Source organism: Nyctereutes procyonoides, unplaced genomic scaffold (genome assembly GCF_905146905.1).
Source record: "Nyctereutes procyonoides isolate TBG_1078 unplaced genomic scaffold, NYPRO_anot_genome, whole genome shotgun sequence".
NCBI lineage: Eukaryota > Metazoa > Chordata > Mammalia > Carnivora > Canidae > Nyctereutes > Nyctereutes procyonoides.
The window spans coordinates 9,753,531-9,766,722 of record NW_026575024.1 but is presented as its reverse complement, the minus strand read 5'-3'; positions in this window follow the sequence as shown (position 1 = coordinate 9,766,722).

Below are 13,192 nucleotides of genomic sequence, written 5' to 3'. Positions count from 1 at the left end.
TTTCTTTTTTTTTCTTTTTTTGACAGAAATCATTGTTGATCTGATAAGATGGTTTTTGCAGAATCAAGTGACAAACAGAGAGCCTCGAGTCAGGGATTCAGTAGCAGTTACACGGCCTAAGCAGCTTGGCCTGTTCATTCTGATTGCAGTGATGCCTGTGGTCTTGTCAAAAGCCCGACTTCTTTTTTTCTTTTTTGACGGGGGAGGAGGAGGGTGATTCAGGAAGAGTGAAATATGAATAGGGCTTCAAATGCATGTGGGAATTAAAAAATTATCAGGCACCCAAATATCAATTCTAAAATATCACTAACTATTCACTGAAGGAAAAAGACACGCAGATTACCATGCACTGTTGTACAACAAATATAAACGTAGTAATATTAAACCAATGCGCTTGGCTGAATTTTTTTCCAGTGGCTACTGCTGCTTTTATTACTTTTTATGCTTTTAGCATGGTTGTCTTAAAATCTCCAAATCACATTTTAATGATGCAAGCAATGCATGAATCTAATTTGTACTGTAAGAACATTCAGACTGCAGAGATAAAGCTCCAAGTTCTTGACCAGCATCCCCCCCCCTTTTTTTTTAAGATTTTATTTATTTATTCATGAGAGACACAGAGAGAGGCGGAGACACAGGCAGGGGGAGAAGCAGGCTCTCTGCAGGGAACCCCATGGGGGACTTGATCCCCAGATCCCAGACCCGGGATCATGACCTGAGCTAAAGGCAGACGCTCAACTGCTGAGCCACCCAGGCGTCCCTTGACCATCATTCCTAAACTCAGTTTCCCATCTCACTAAGAGGTAGCTGTTGCTGTCACTTTCTTATGAACGATCACAGGCTTTTATTTCGATCCATGGACACCCATATTTGTGTTCTGGATTACATTTTAAAACTCTTCCCAGGGGATCCCTGGGTGGCGCAGCAGTTTAGCGCCTGCCTTTGGCCCAGGGCGTGATCCTGGTGACCCGGGATCGAATCCCACGTCGGGCTCCCGATGCATGGAGCCTGCTTCTCCCTCTGCCTGTGTCTCTGCCTCTCTCTCTCTCTCTGTGACTATCATAAATAAAAAAAAATAAAAATAAAAATAAAACTCTTCCTGGAGTCAGCATAACTATTGCCTGATGGAAATTATAGGATGCATTTCCAGGAACTACTACTACAAGGTAGTAATATACTGATTTATGGATGATTTCTATATACAATCTAGCCAACTGCACAAATTTCCCTGGTCTGTGTGCCCAAGAGAATCACCTCTGTTTCCTTTACTGGACACAATTTTAATAGGTTACTGAATACCCACATGTTATAGGACAGTGTTGAAAATGATATTGTCTCTCATGTTTGGTCTTACATCTTCAATTTCTAAAACTGTATATCTGGGGATCCCTGGGTGGCTCAGCGGTTTAGGGCCTACCTTTGGCCCACGGCGCAATCCTGGAGTCCTGGTATGGAGTCCCACATCGGGCTCCCTGCATGGAGCCTGCTCCTCCCTCCTCCTGTGTCTCTGCCTCTCTCTCTCGGTCTATCATAAATAAATAAATAAATAAATAAATAAATAAATAAATAAATAAATCTTAAAAAAAAATAAAACTGTATATCTAAGCCGGATGAGAATGAATTTTCCTGAAGCAGAGAGCTCCATTCACCTCTTCTCCCCTCCCCCATTATTAACATTTTGCATTATTTTGCTGTTATTCTTTCTCTCCTATTTATAAAACACATTGAAGAGATGATGGAACTAGAATAGACAGTTCTTAACCAATATATTATGAGTTTCCTGGTGAAAAATAAAAATGGGGTCTCACTTAACATCTGATTTTTGTCTAGTACATTCTTTGAAGTTTCCTCAAGGCAAAAAAAAATTTGATTCTATACAGATTATGTTTTTTTTTTTTTTTAAGATTGTATTTATTTGAGAGTGAGAGAGAGAGAGAGCACATGAGTAGAGGGGAAGGGCAAAGAGAGAAGCAGACCCTGGGCTGTACAGGGAGCCTGCCATGGGGCTTGATCACAGGACCCTGATATCATGACCTGAGCTGGAGGCAGATGCTTAACCAACTGAACCACCCAGGCACCCCTGTTTGTTTGTTTTTTTAAAGATTTTTAAAAAAGTAATCTCTGCACTCAACGTGGGGCTGGAACCCACAACCCCAAGATCAAGAGTCACAGGCTCTACTTACTAAACTGGCCAGGTGCCCCTAAGTCTATTGTTTTTAAGCACTTGCCACTTGTTAAACTCCTGATGCCATAAATCCCTGCCATGAAAACAGGATCAGGGACTGAACACATCCAACCACAGATGCTTTAAATTCCCCCCTAAACAGGGAACCCCAGGTGGCTTAGCAGTTTAGCACTGCCTTTGGCCCAGGGTGTAGTCCTGGAGTCCCGGGATCAAATCCCACGTCGGGCTCCCTGCATGGAGCCTGCTTCTCCCTCTGCCTGTGTCTCTGCCTCTCTCTCTGTGTCTCTCATGAATAAATAAATAAAATATTTCAAAATAAAATAAATTCCCTCCTAATATAAATTAAAGCATCAGAAATCTGAGTTGACATAATAGTAAAATTAATAATTATCACTAGTATTACCAAATGCTTCATGTGTTCCACATGCCATTGAAAGTATTTTATGTGCATTTCTTCTCAAAACAACACTATGAAGTAGGTACCACTACTACAGAAATGCTAAATCTAAGGGGCAAACTGGACAAACCAAACCCTCCCCCATAGAAGCTTCCATTTTAGGGGCAAATGTAGATTAATTAGTGAGAAAACAAACACACCAAATCCTTTCAAGAGTGAGTAATGGTATGAAGACATAGTGAGACCACTTCTTGTCTTAGAAAAACATAGTATGTGGTCACAGTGCTTCCTATCAGACAGGGCTTTGTAAACCTGATTTCACTTTTTTAAAAAAATTTTATTCTTAAGTAATCTCTACACTCAATGTGGGGCCCAAACTTAGAACCCTGAGAGTGAGAGTCTGAGGCTCTACCAATTGAGCCAGGCAGGTGCCCCATAAACCCAATTTTACTCTTTCGTTTTCTTTTCAGTGCTGTGAATTGTGTGTTCTGATCCCTGCTTTCTACAGATAAAGAAATCGAGGCTCTGAGTGAGTGCTCAATGTCATACAGGTGACAAGAGGCAGAACTGAAAGTGATTTCTAGGAGTTTGTGACTTTTCTGGGCAATTTTATGCAGAATAGCATAAAATTATTATTGTAGGCTTTCTCCCCTTCCCCTTAGAAAACCAAATAAAGCTATTACAACTCATCAACTTTTTTTGGTAAAGATTTTATTTATTTATTCATGAGAGACAGAGAGAGAGAGAGAGAGAGAGAGAGAGAGAGGCAGAGACATAGGCAGGGGGAGAAACAGGCTCCATGCAGGGAGCCCGACATGGGACTCGATCCCAGGTCTCCAGGATCATGCCCTGGGCCGAAGGCAGACACTCAACTGCTGAGCCACCCCAGCATCCCCAACTAATCAACTATTGATAATTTTTATATCTTTGTCAGAGAGAAGGGGCTAAAATGTTCAGTCACTCAATGGTGTTTTTTGAGTGACTTCTATGTGGTTTGTTGCCGGGCATAGTATGGTGAACTGGGCAGACACCCACAGAGTTCACAGTCCAGTGGGGAATGTGGATAATAAACCTGAGAATCAATCAGTCAATCAATGGACAGAATGGTACCAATAGCAATGCCTGTGATAAAGTAAAGCCAGTACTTGGGCAGAAAATGACCAAATGCGTGTATGATGAAGGTGGATATTCAGCACTGGTGGTGTGGGAGGGCTCTCCCAGAAGGTGAATTCTGAGCTCCAACTTGAATGATGAGATTATGCAAAAAATAGGGGGGGAGTGCATTCTGGGAGCAGGATTAGCATGGACACAGTCCTGCTGGGTGTGTTCAAGGGTAGCAAGGTGGGGGCCAGGGCCGAGTGGCTGGTGCAGACCCATGATCGTGGCCACTCTCAATCATGTGGAACTTACTCTAAGTACTTTGGGAAGCCCTGGGAGAGAAACAATCTGATGAACGGAAATCATGCCACAACACATCATTGTCCAGCGTACCCGTGGAACACCCCAGAGAGGGAGGAATTTAGCACGAGAGCTTTTGACTTCCAGGGTCTCGAAAAAAATCGCTTACTATCATCTCCTGTAAAACCTCCTCCTGCAGGACTCTTAGACACAGCATCAGAGCAGAGTCTAGCTCGAACGTTCCATGCAAATGTAAACATTGGAGGCAGGGGAGAAGAACTAGTAATATATCACCATACCCAGAATGTGGATTTTGGCTTTTGTTGGCCAAAGGACACTATGTTAGGTGATAGACTCCTGCTAAAATTACCATTTCCAATTACAAGAAACCCAGAAGGGGAAAACCTAAACTGTTTGTCATAAGAGCCTTTGGGGGGAGCATTTAAATATGGTCTTGTAAAGAGGACTGCGTCCTGTTTGGTTAAACTCACTGCCTAGTCGGGGCTCCCCTGGTAACTGGTTCTTCTGGTCACTTCTGGGGAGGAACCCAGGAAGCTGGGAATCGAGGGAGGGCTTTCTGCTAGATACCCTTTTTTGCTTTTTACATTTTGTAATACGAGACGATAGCACCCTGTTCCGAAAAACCTGGAAGTTATATAAATAACTAAATTTACGACTCCTGTTTTGATCAGTGCAACAGGCTGGACTTTTCATCGGTAATTGTCTCAAAGGTATCTAAAACTGGTTAAACTTTTTTTTTTTTTTAAGATTTTGAGAATGCTTTTCATTATCACTACCCCATTATTCTATTATGATAACACCATTAAATGCCTACTAAGTACAGACCTTTTGCTAAATTCTTCTGTAGCGCATAAACTTTCTTAATCAAAAGTGGGATGAATGAGAGTTACACAAAAGTCAACCCATTAGTTGATTATATGCCATGTTTAATCCATGATGCCCTTAATGGATGTTTTTGTTGATGTTTAGAGAGAATTATATGAAATCATCACAAGGTCTTATTGACCTGGAGTGATTTATTTCAGGGGGTAGGGGGGCCAGATGTCTGGAATGGCTGATAACGCATGAAAAGCTGCATTCTTGGCTGTTTGTTTTCTCAGGGTGTGTTAGGTGATGGTGACAAATATTAAGGTACCACATTACCCCATCTTACTGACATTCCTGTGACTGATCTTTTTTATCAGTTAGGTGAAAACACACTGGAGAAAGAAAATTAAATAATAAGGCCTAAATGTCTGCATAGTTCAAGAAGTTAATTTAAATTGAGAATGCTCACTTAGCCATCTGTGCCCTTAAAAAGTTTGCATTAAAAACCCCACACGCCCAGACTACACGCACACACACACACACACACGCACACACACACACGCTTGTATAACCTAAAAGACTACCATTGAGTCAGGAAAAAACATGCTTTGGCCGTTTGGTTTGAATAAGTAGTACAATTGCTATTTGTATATTTTAAAGATTCCAAATCTTATTGAATTAGGTAAGTGGTCTCTGATGAAGGTTCAGGAAACAACGGAACCACTTGTGTGGCTAATTGCAGAAATTTAAAGAAAACACAAACTTGGGAATGTCACAGAACGCGGTTTTAAGGCAAAACGCAGAAAGGGGATGGCCTTGGCCATTTGCTTGATTTCTTTCCTGGTATCCGGATGATCCTGCTGGATCACATTTCAGAGTGATGATTCCCCGGAAACCAAGCTGGAAGCCCCCCCGAATCCCAGCACCGGGAGGTGGTTTCTTTGCCAATAAATGAAACCCCTTGGCCACCCCGGTGGCTGGAGCCTGGGCAGCCCAGCGCACCGCTGAGTGAGGACTCATTTGCCAGCTTCAGGCCTTTTTCTGCCCCCCCCCCCGCCCCCCGGCTCCACCTGCCCTATGTGACTCTCCAAATCACTTGCCACACGCATTTCAACCTACAGCTCTGTATCAAGGTGAAGTGCAGGTTGCACTTTGCCCTCGAAGGATAACTGTGCCTCGGGGATAGCTTTTCTCATTTTCCAGTGAACTAAAAACGAGACAGGCTTTCAGGATTCAGAGACAGAAGCTTCCAGGACTTTTGGAGCGGGGCTTTATTTTTGATTTCTAGTAGCAGAAATAGAAAAGAGTCATCAGATCATCTGACTTGACAAAAGGTCAGCTCTCTGGCTTTACATCTTCAGACAGAAGGGTGTAATAAGAGAAAAAGTAGATATTTATAAGCACAAATGTGGCGCCTCGGGTGGCATTATCTGCAAGAGGACTATCTCTGGCGGAGCACATCTTTTTTTTTTTTTTTTTTTTTTAATAATGTGAGCCTTGGTGCACACTTAGAGATGTCCCTGTGGAGAGAAGTTTTTCCTTTTTGCATCTTTTACTGGGAACAGAGGCCTTTGATGGCTGCAGCCACATGGCTGAGGGGCGAGGCCCCACTGAGCTCAGATGCAGGCGCCGAGGTTGTGTCAACACGGCTACAAATAGTTGAAAGTTGAGAGATTCAGTTAGTCAACACTTAGGGTTTGTGGAGGGAGGGAAATGCAATCAATGACTCAGCTTGAATCGGTTTCCCCATCTAATTAATTTATTATTATTTTGAAATCTGCAGTAAGGCAAACGGCTTCTGTGTGGAGCCGGGCCCGGCTCTAAGTGTTTTACCAACACTGACCTGCTTAGGGTCCCACAGTGACTTTTCTTGCCCCCATCAAACCGAGCAGGGAACTGAGGCATGGGAAGGACTGCAAACTGCTGGTGTGTGGGCCACCTCCAGCCCGCAGATGGAGTCCGTCTGCGGATTCTCCTACGGAGAATTTGGAAGATTGCTAAAAGTCACATAAAATGTGATCTCCAGGCTTTTCTTGAAAAATGGAAAGATCTGGTGTCTTTGCGCCTGCATTTCTGCAAGGAGACTGTTGGCCGGAGGACGGAGGCGAGAGCCGGAGAAATGCTTAGACCAGCTGGAATGATGGACATGCAGACGGGGTCACTGGATGTGGACTGGCAGCCCCCAGGGCTCCCACCCAATGCTGCTGCACGCATTTCTGATGTGTGCTGGGCCCAGAGGTCACTGGAGCTGGTGGCTGTCATGTTCCAAGTTATTAGAGTTCACTGAAGGGGGTAGATCATTGATGGTGGGGGTGAAGAGGGTGGGGACACTGAGGAAGAAGCAGAACGTCTGGGGGATCCCTGGGTGGCTCAGCGGTTTAGCGCCTGCCTATGGCCCAGGGTGTGATCCTGGACTCCCCGGGATTGAGTCCTGCGTCGGGCTCCCAGCACGGAGCCTCCTCCTGTGTCTCTGCCTCTCTCTCTCTCTCTATGTTTATCAGAAAGAAAGAAAGAAAGAAAGAAAGAAAGAAAGAAAGAAAGAAAGAAAGAAAGAAAGAAAGAAAGAAAGATAGATTTTTTTTAAAAAAAGCAGAACGTCTGTTGAATGAATGAATGAACATGGCCCTGGGTTTATAATGAGTTTTTTGGGCAGCAAGAAGGATAGAGTGAGAGGGGCGCCCAGGTGGCTCAGCTGGTTGAGTGACTCTTGATTTTGGCTCAGGACATGATCTTAGGGTTGTGAGATCGAACCACATCACTTGTCAGGCTCCCCACTCAACGCAGGGTCTGCTTGTCCCTCTCCCTCTGCTTCTCCCCTTGCTCGCCCATTCTCTCTCTCTCTCAAATAAATACAATCTTAAAAAAAAAATGAAAGAGTGAGGATGTTTTCCTCAGGGGACAATACAAGGGGCGTCTTCCTGTGGTGGTCTGCAGTGGACAGCTCTTGAGCTGGGCTGCTGGGGTTATTAGCTACTGCACAGTGGTCTCTGGGCTTCAGTGTCCCATCTGTAAAATGGGGCTAAGCAAAGTAGCTGCCCACTGGGTGGCTGCACAGACGAAATGTGCTATTAAGTATTTGGCATGTGGTAAGTGTTCAACAAATATTAATTATAAAAACGCTCCCTTTAAGAAATCCACACAAAAGTCTTTAGTTAACAGTAACGCACAACTGTTTGTTCTTAATAGTGACAAAGGTATCCCTGGTGAGGGGAAACTGTATTGTCTCTGCAGCTTCTCTGTAAGTCACAGATTGTTCCAGAATAACAAATCCATAAAAAATTCCCTCTGGCTGTAAATGATGTATGTCCCTTTTCATCAACGGCAATGCCAAATAGTTACCGAAATTTAATCGTCAAGCACACTCTCAGGTTTTCATGTAGTTGAGGCCATAAAAATTGTGTTTGTGAAGTGAATAATTTCCCAAACTGCCTTGAAAATACGTGGCAATTTTGGGAAACAGCACTTTCCAAATCATCGGAGCCCAGGGCACTGGTGAGCCATGGTGGGTATTGGAGCACAAAGTCCTGCTTTGGGAAGACAGCACCAAAGTTCCACTTTGCAACAATCATTCTGGTCACAGCGAGATGCAGATAAAGGCCAGAAGTCAGGCCAACTGGTTTGAATCTCAGATCTACCATCACCACTTATGTGACCCTGCACGTCACTTGAACTCTCTGAGCCTTAGTTTCTTCCTCTGTATAATGGGTATCATAATAATACCTACTTCATTGACTTAAGACTTAGCAAAGGGCTTCCCCTATTGAAAATATTCAATAAATAAATTGCTGACCATTTGCATACCCCTTTTTAGACTGACTAATCATTTATCCTATTATTGCCAAAACTGAAATCAGAAAGTACCATTTCAATTAGACACTTGTGAAACTGAAGTTTCAAGGCTTTCATGGCCCTGGCAGGAGTCCTGGTGACATTTCTGAATGATCACATGGGTTTGTAAAATTTGCAGACATAAGATGTTTATAAAGTCTTCCTTTTAGGGGTACCTGGGTGGCTCAGTTGGTTAAGCATCAGACTCTTCATTTCAACTCAGGTTATGATCTCAGGGTCATAAGACTGAGCCCTGAGACAGGCTCCGCACTCCACGGAGAGTCTGTTTGAGATTCTCTCTCCCTCTCCCCCTTCCCTCCTCCCCTCCCCAAATAAATAAATAAATCTAAAAAAAAAATAGTCTCTATTTTAAAGACTCTCCTCTCCCAGGTACAGAGGTTCAGGTCCCACAAAATCTAGAAGCATCCCTGCATGGAGGACAGGTATGGCCTTGATCAACAAACTCCAAAGAACCAGCTATCCTTTCTCTGCACTGGGATTCAATGGTATCCAGTATCACCATGCCAAATGTGGGACTGCTGGATTTGGGGCTCCAACATCTGGCTTCCCTCACCTCCCTGAGCTGTGTTTCCTTATCCGTAACATGGGAATTAATTAAGATAATATAAAACTGATCCTGGGAGACTGTCCATACACATTTATTTAATTTTTAATTAACAAATTGTAATGGGTCTTTGTCATAATGGGATTGCACGTGTAAAGTACGAACATGGCATAATTCTTATGCAGCTGTCTTCTTGTTCTTAATCACGGGGCTGGAATACCCAACAGGTTGTACCTTCAAGCTTGATTACCTTCAGATTCCAAAGGACAATGCCTCTCATTTGACAATAGTTGCTATCTCTTAAGAGGATGATAAAATGTGAACACCTAATCTGAGAGCACTGGAAGATAGAGTTTGGTAGGGGCAGGAATCCTGATTAGGTGCTCAGTGAATATCCAAGGGAGCAAAACAGAAAGTGAGTCAAGCCAGAGACCACAAAGGTCCTGATCTTTCTGTACCTTAGACCCAGTCTACATGGCTTCCCTCAACCAGTTCTGAGTGCCAGAGGAATGTGGAGGCAATGGATGTTAGTTGTGGAGTTGACCAGAAGAACCTTGTTCCAATCCAAGCTCCACCACTTGCCATCTGCATGACTCTGGCAAGATGCTTAAAATCTTTGGGCCTTCATTTCCGTATCTGTAAAATGAAGACAACAGTACTTATCTTATTTGAAATTACACATATAGAGCTTTTAGCACAGTATTTCGTACACAGTAAGTGCTCAGTAAATGTTAGCTCCATTGTGGAGCCCAATTCATGACCCTGAGATCAAGACCTGAATGCTTAACTGACTGAGCCACCCAGGCACCCTACCATTTTCCTGTTTCCTGAATGTTTGGTAGAACTAGCCTGTAAACCACTTATTCTGGGTACGTGTGCATATGTGTCCCTGTGTGCGTGCATATTGGCTACTGAGTCAATCTCCCCAACAGTGTTAGGGTCTATTCAGGTCTCTATATCTTGGCTCAGTTTTTTTTTTTTTTTTTTGGCTCAGTTTTGATAAGAGACATTTCCCTAAGAAGCTGTTAATTTCACCAAGTGTTCATCCTTTTTATCATAAAACCTTTTCTGGTATTAATTTTCTTTCTTTTTTTATTAAAGGTTTTATTTATTTATTCATGAAAGACACAGAAAGAGAGGCAAGAGGGAGAAGCAGGCTCCATGCAGGGAGCCCGATGTGGGACTCGATCCCGGAACTCTAGGATCACACCCTGAGCCAAAGGCAGACACGCTTAACCGCTGAGCCACCCAGGTGTCCCTCTGATATTAATTTTCAATCACGATTTTCTGTATCTGCCGTTAAGCCCTCTTTTTATGACTAACATTTTTATTTATATTTTTATTTGCTTTGGTCAGTTTAGATATTTTTCTTAGATTATTTGTCCCTTCAAAGAACCGACGTAGTTCTTTTTCTCAAAATCTTTGGTTTTCTATTTTCTTATCTTTATAATTACCTTTATTATCCTCTTCTTCTGCTTTCTTTGGATTATTCTGTTTTTTTTTTTTCTTACTGTTTTAATAGCTTGAACTTGTAAGGATTCAGATGTGGTAGAAACACTAGTTCTTACTTCACAGGGTTTTGTGAAAAGTAAAGGAGGTTCTGCATCTGAAGTGCTTGTACCAAGCTTGAGATGCTTGTAAGTACTTGATAAACATGAACCATTGGTACTATCTGCAAGCCTCAGTTTTATCATCTCTAAAATGGGTCCTTGGGATCACTAACAGAAGCAGTTTGTATAGAGTCCTTGGCTCATGTAAGTCACTTGTGATCAGTATATTCCCTGGGTGTACACTATACTTGTCATCAATTGTAATGACCACAATTGTGCCTGGGGTGAGCAAGAATCTTCGCTTCCTCTTCCAGGATGAACCACAGAATGGCTTGCAAGACCCAATGCAAAATCCAAGTGCGGGGCCTCTTGGTGCAATCTTAATAAGAATTTCAAGATGGTGACAACAGAGCATTAAACCAACAGGTGGGCCCCTCTGAGCACAGGGACAGGTTGCACATCCCTGAAGTTGGCCCTGTCCTCTCCCGAGGTCACCTGGTCAGCTGGTGTTTGAGTCTTGGAGGATGATGTTTACAAAGGCCTCTTCCCCTGTCCCTTCACACATGCGCATTCTCCATTCTTCTAACTGATTCCAGGACCTTGGAATTCTGCGTGACCCCTAAGGCTGCCCCTAATGCAATCAGAGGGACACTAGATCCAGAGTCAGCTCCAAATCAAAGGCCAGGACAAAACCTTGGATAAATTACAGCTGTTTTAAAGAAGCCACTTTCCACCTTGTTCTCATATTCCTTATGTTTATAGTCATAACTCAATGAAGCCAGCAACATTTGCCATTGATAAACTGGGTTGGATAAGCAAGGCCGATGGGTTAACAATAATAACTAGAGCAATTTAAGAAGGCAACAGGCGTCAGTTTGGAGGCCAAACCATGGTTTTAAATATGCAAAGATGTTTTAGAAAAAGAACCTGTGATGATTTACATTGATGCAACTCGGAATGACATTTTTCTACAAGCAATTGTTTTACTGACTTGGCAAGGGTAAGTCATCTTGTGAGCCATATATATGAACAGACGAGCCTCACTGAAATGCTAGTGCTTTCTCTGCTGCCCATGCTGCTCTGTCCAGTATGAATGAGAACCACAGTCTCCCCACATCAGAGGATGCCCCAGCAGCCAACATCCCTTGAGCACTAACCACATCCAGGTCCCCTCCGAGGGGCTTTACAAGGGCTATCTCACTCAGTTCTCTGAACCACTCTGTGGCTAGTTAGTTGCCCAGGTTCACATAGGAAGTGGGTGAGCAGGCTTTCAATCCACCTATTTGATCACAAAACCTGTGTTCCCAGCCACCATCTCACGTCGCATAAATGTGAATGTGGAAAAAGGATCAAGAGACAGGAATGCTCACTGATAGGTCTGCACTTACTGCAAATTGTACTAAGGCCTTTACACATATTGTTTCATTTGTAATTCATATTGGTTTTGTGAAGAAGATAGGATTATTATTATGCCCATTAGACAGACGGTAATCTAAGGCCTGGGAAGTTGAGTGCTACAGGCCACGTAGCTAGTGACAGATTACAGAAAGGCTGCCTACGGTTGTCTCGGTCAGCTTGGGCCGCCGTAACAAGGTATGTGGTATCGTAGGCTGGGTGGCTTAAACAACAAATATCAATTTCTCCCATTTCTGAAGGCTGGGGCTATCCAAGATCAAGGCACCACAAATCTGGTGTCTGGTGAGGGCCCTCGTACTGGTTTGCAGACCACCACCTTCTCAATGTATCTTCACATGGCAGAGAGCAGAGAAAAGCAGAGGACAAGCTTTCTCGTGTCTCTTTATGTAAGGGAGCGGCTTCCATGATGGGGCCTCCACTCTCAGGACCTAATCACCTCCCAAGGCCAGCCCACTGGGGATCAGAGTTTCAACATATACATTTTGGGTGGGACACAAACATGCAGTCCATAGCAGCTGTTAGAGCTTCAGAAATCAAAGAAGAAGAATTGCTTTGTTTTCTTTGTGGCCATGGAGAACTGACTGTCAACTCTTGATGCCAGTGATGAAGGAGTTAAATGGTCCTTTTGATGGTCAGTCTCAGACATTTGCTGAACCAGGCCAGCAACTATTTCCCCCCCAGAGAAGGTTATAAGTAAACACAGTATGTAATAGATCTGTACTCTCTCATTCCAAGCCACAGCGAGCACTGGCGGTTACAGGAAAGCCAGGGACAGACTATACATGAGGACTGGGGATGACAAAGGTTCCCTTTCTCTTCTCTTCTGATAGGCTTTTCCTTTTAATTTGGAGAATATTCAAATCAGCTGAAAAGTATAGAACACAGTGTGATAAACACCTATATTCCCACTGCCCCAAATCACCGAATATAATCTCTGTATTACAGTCTCTCAGATATACTTTTTAAAGATTTATTGTGCCTCTTATGAATAAATAAAATCTTTTAAAAATAAAAAACACTAATAA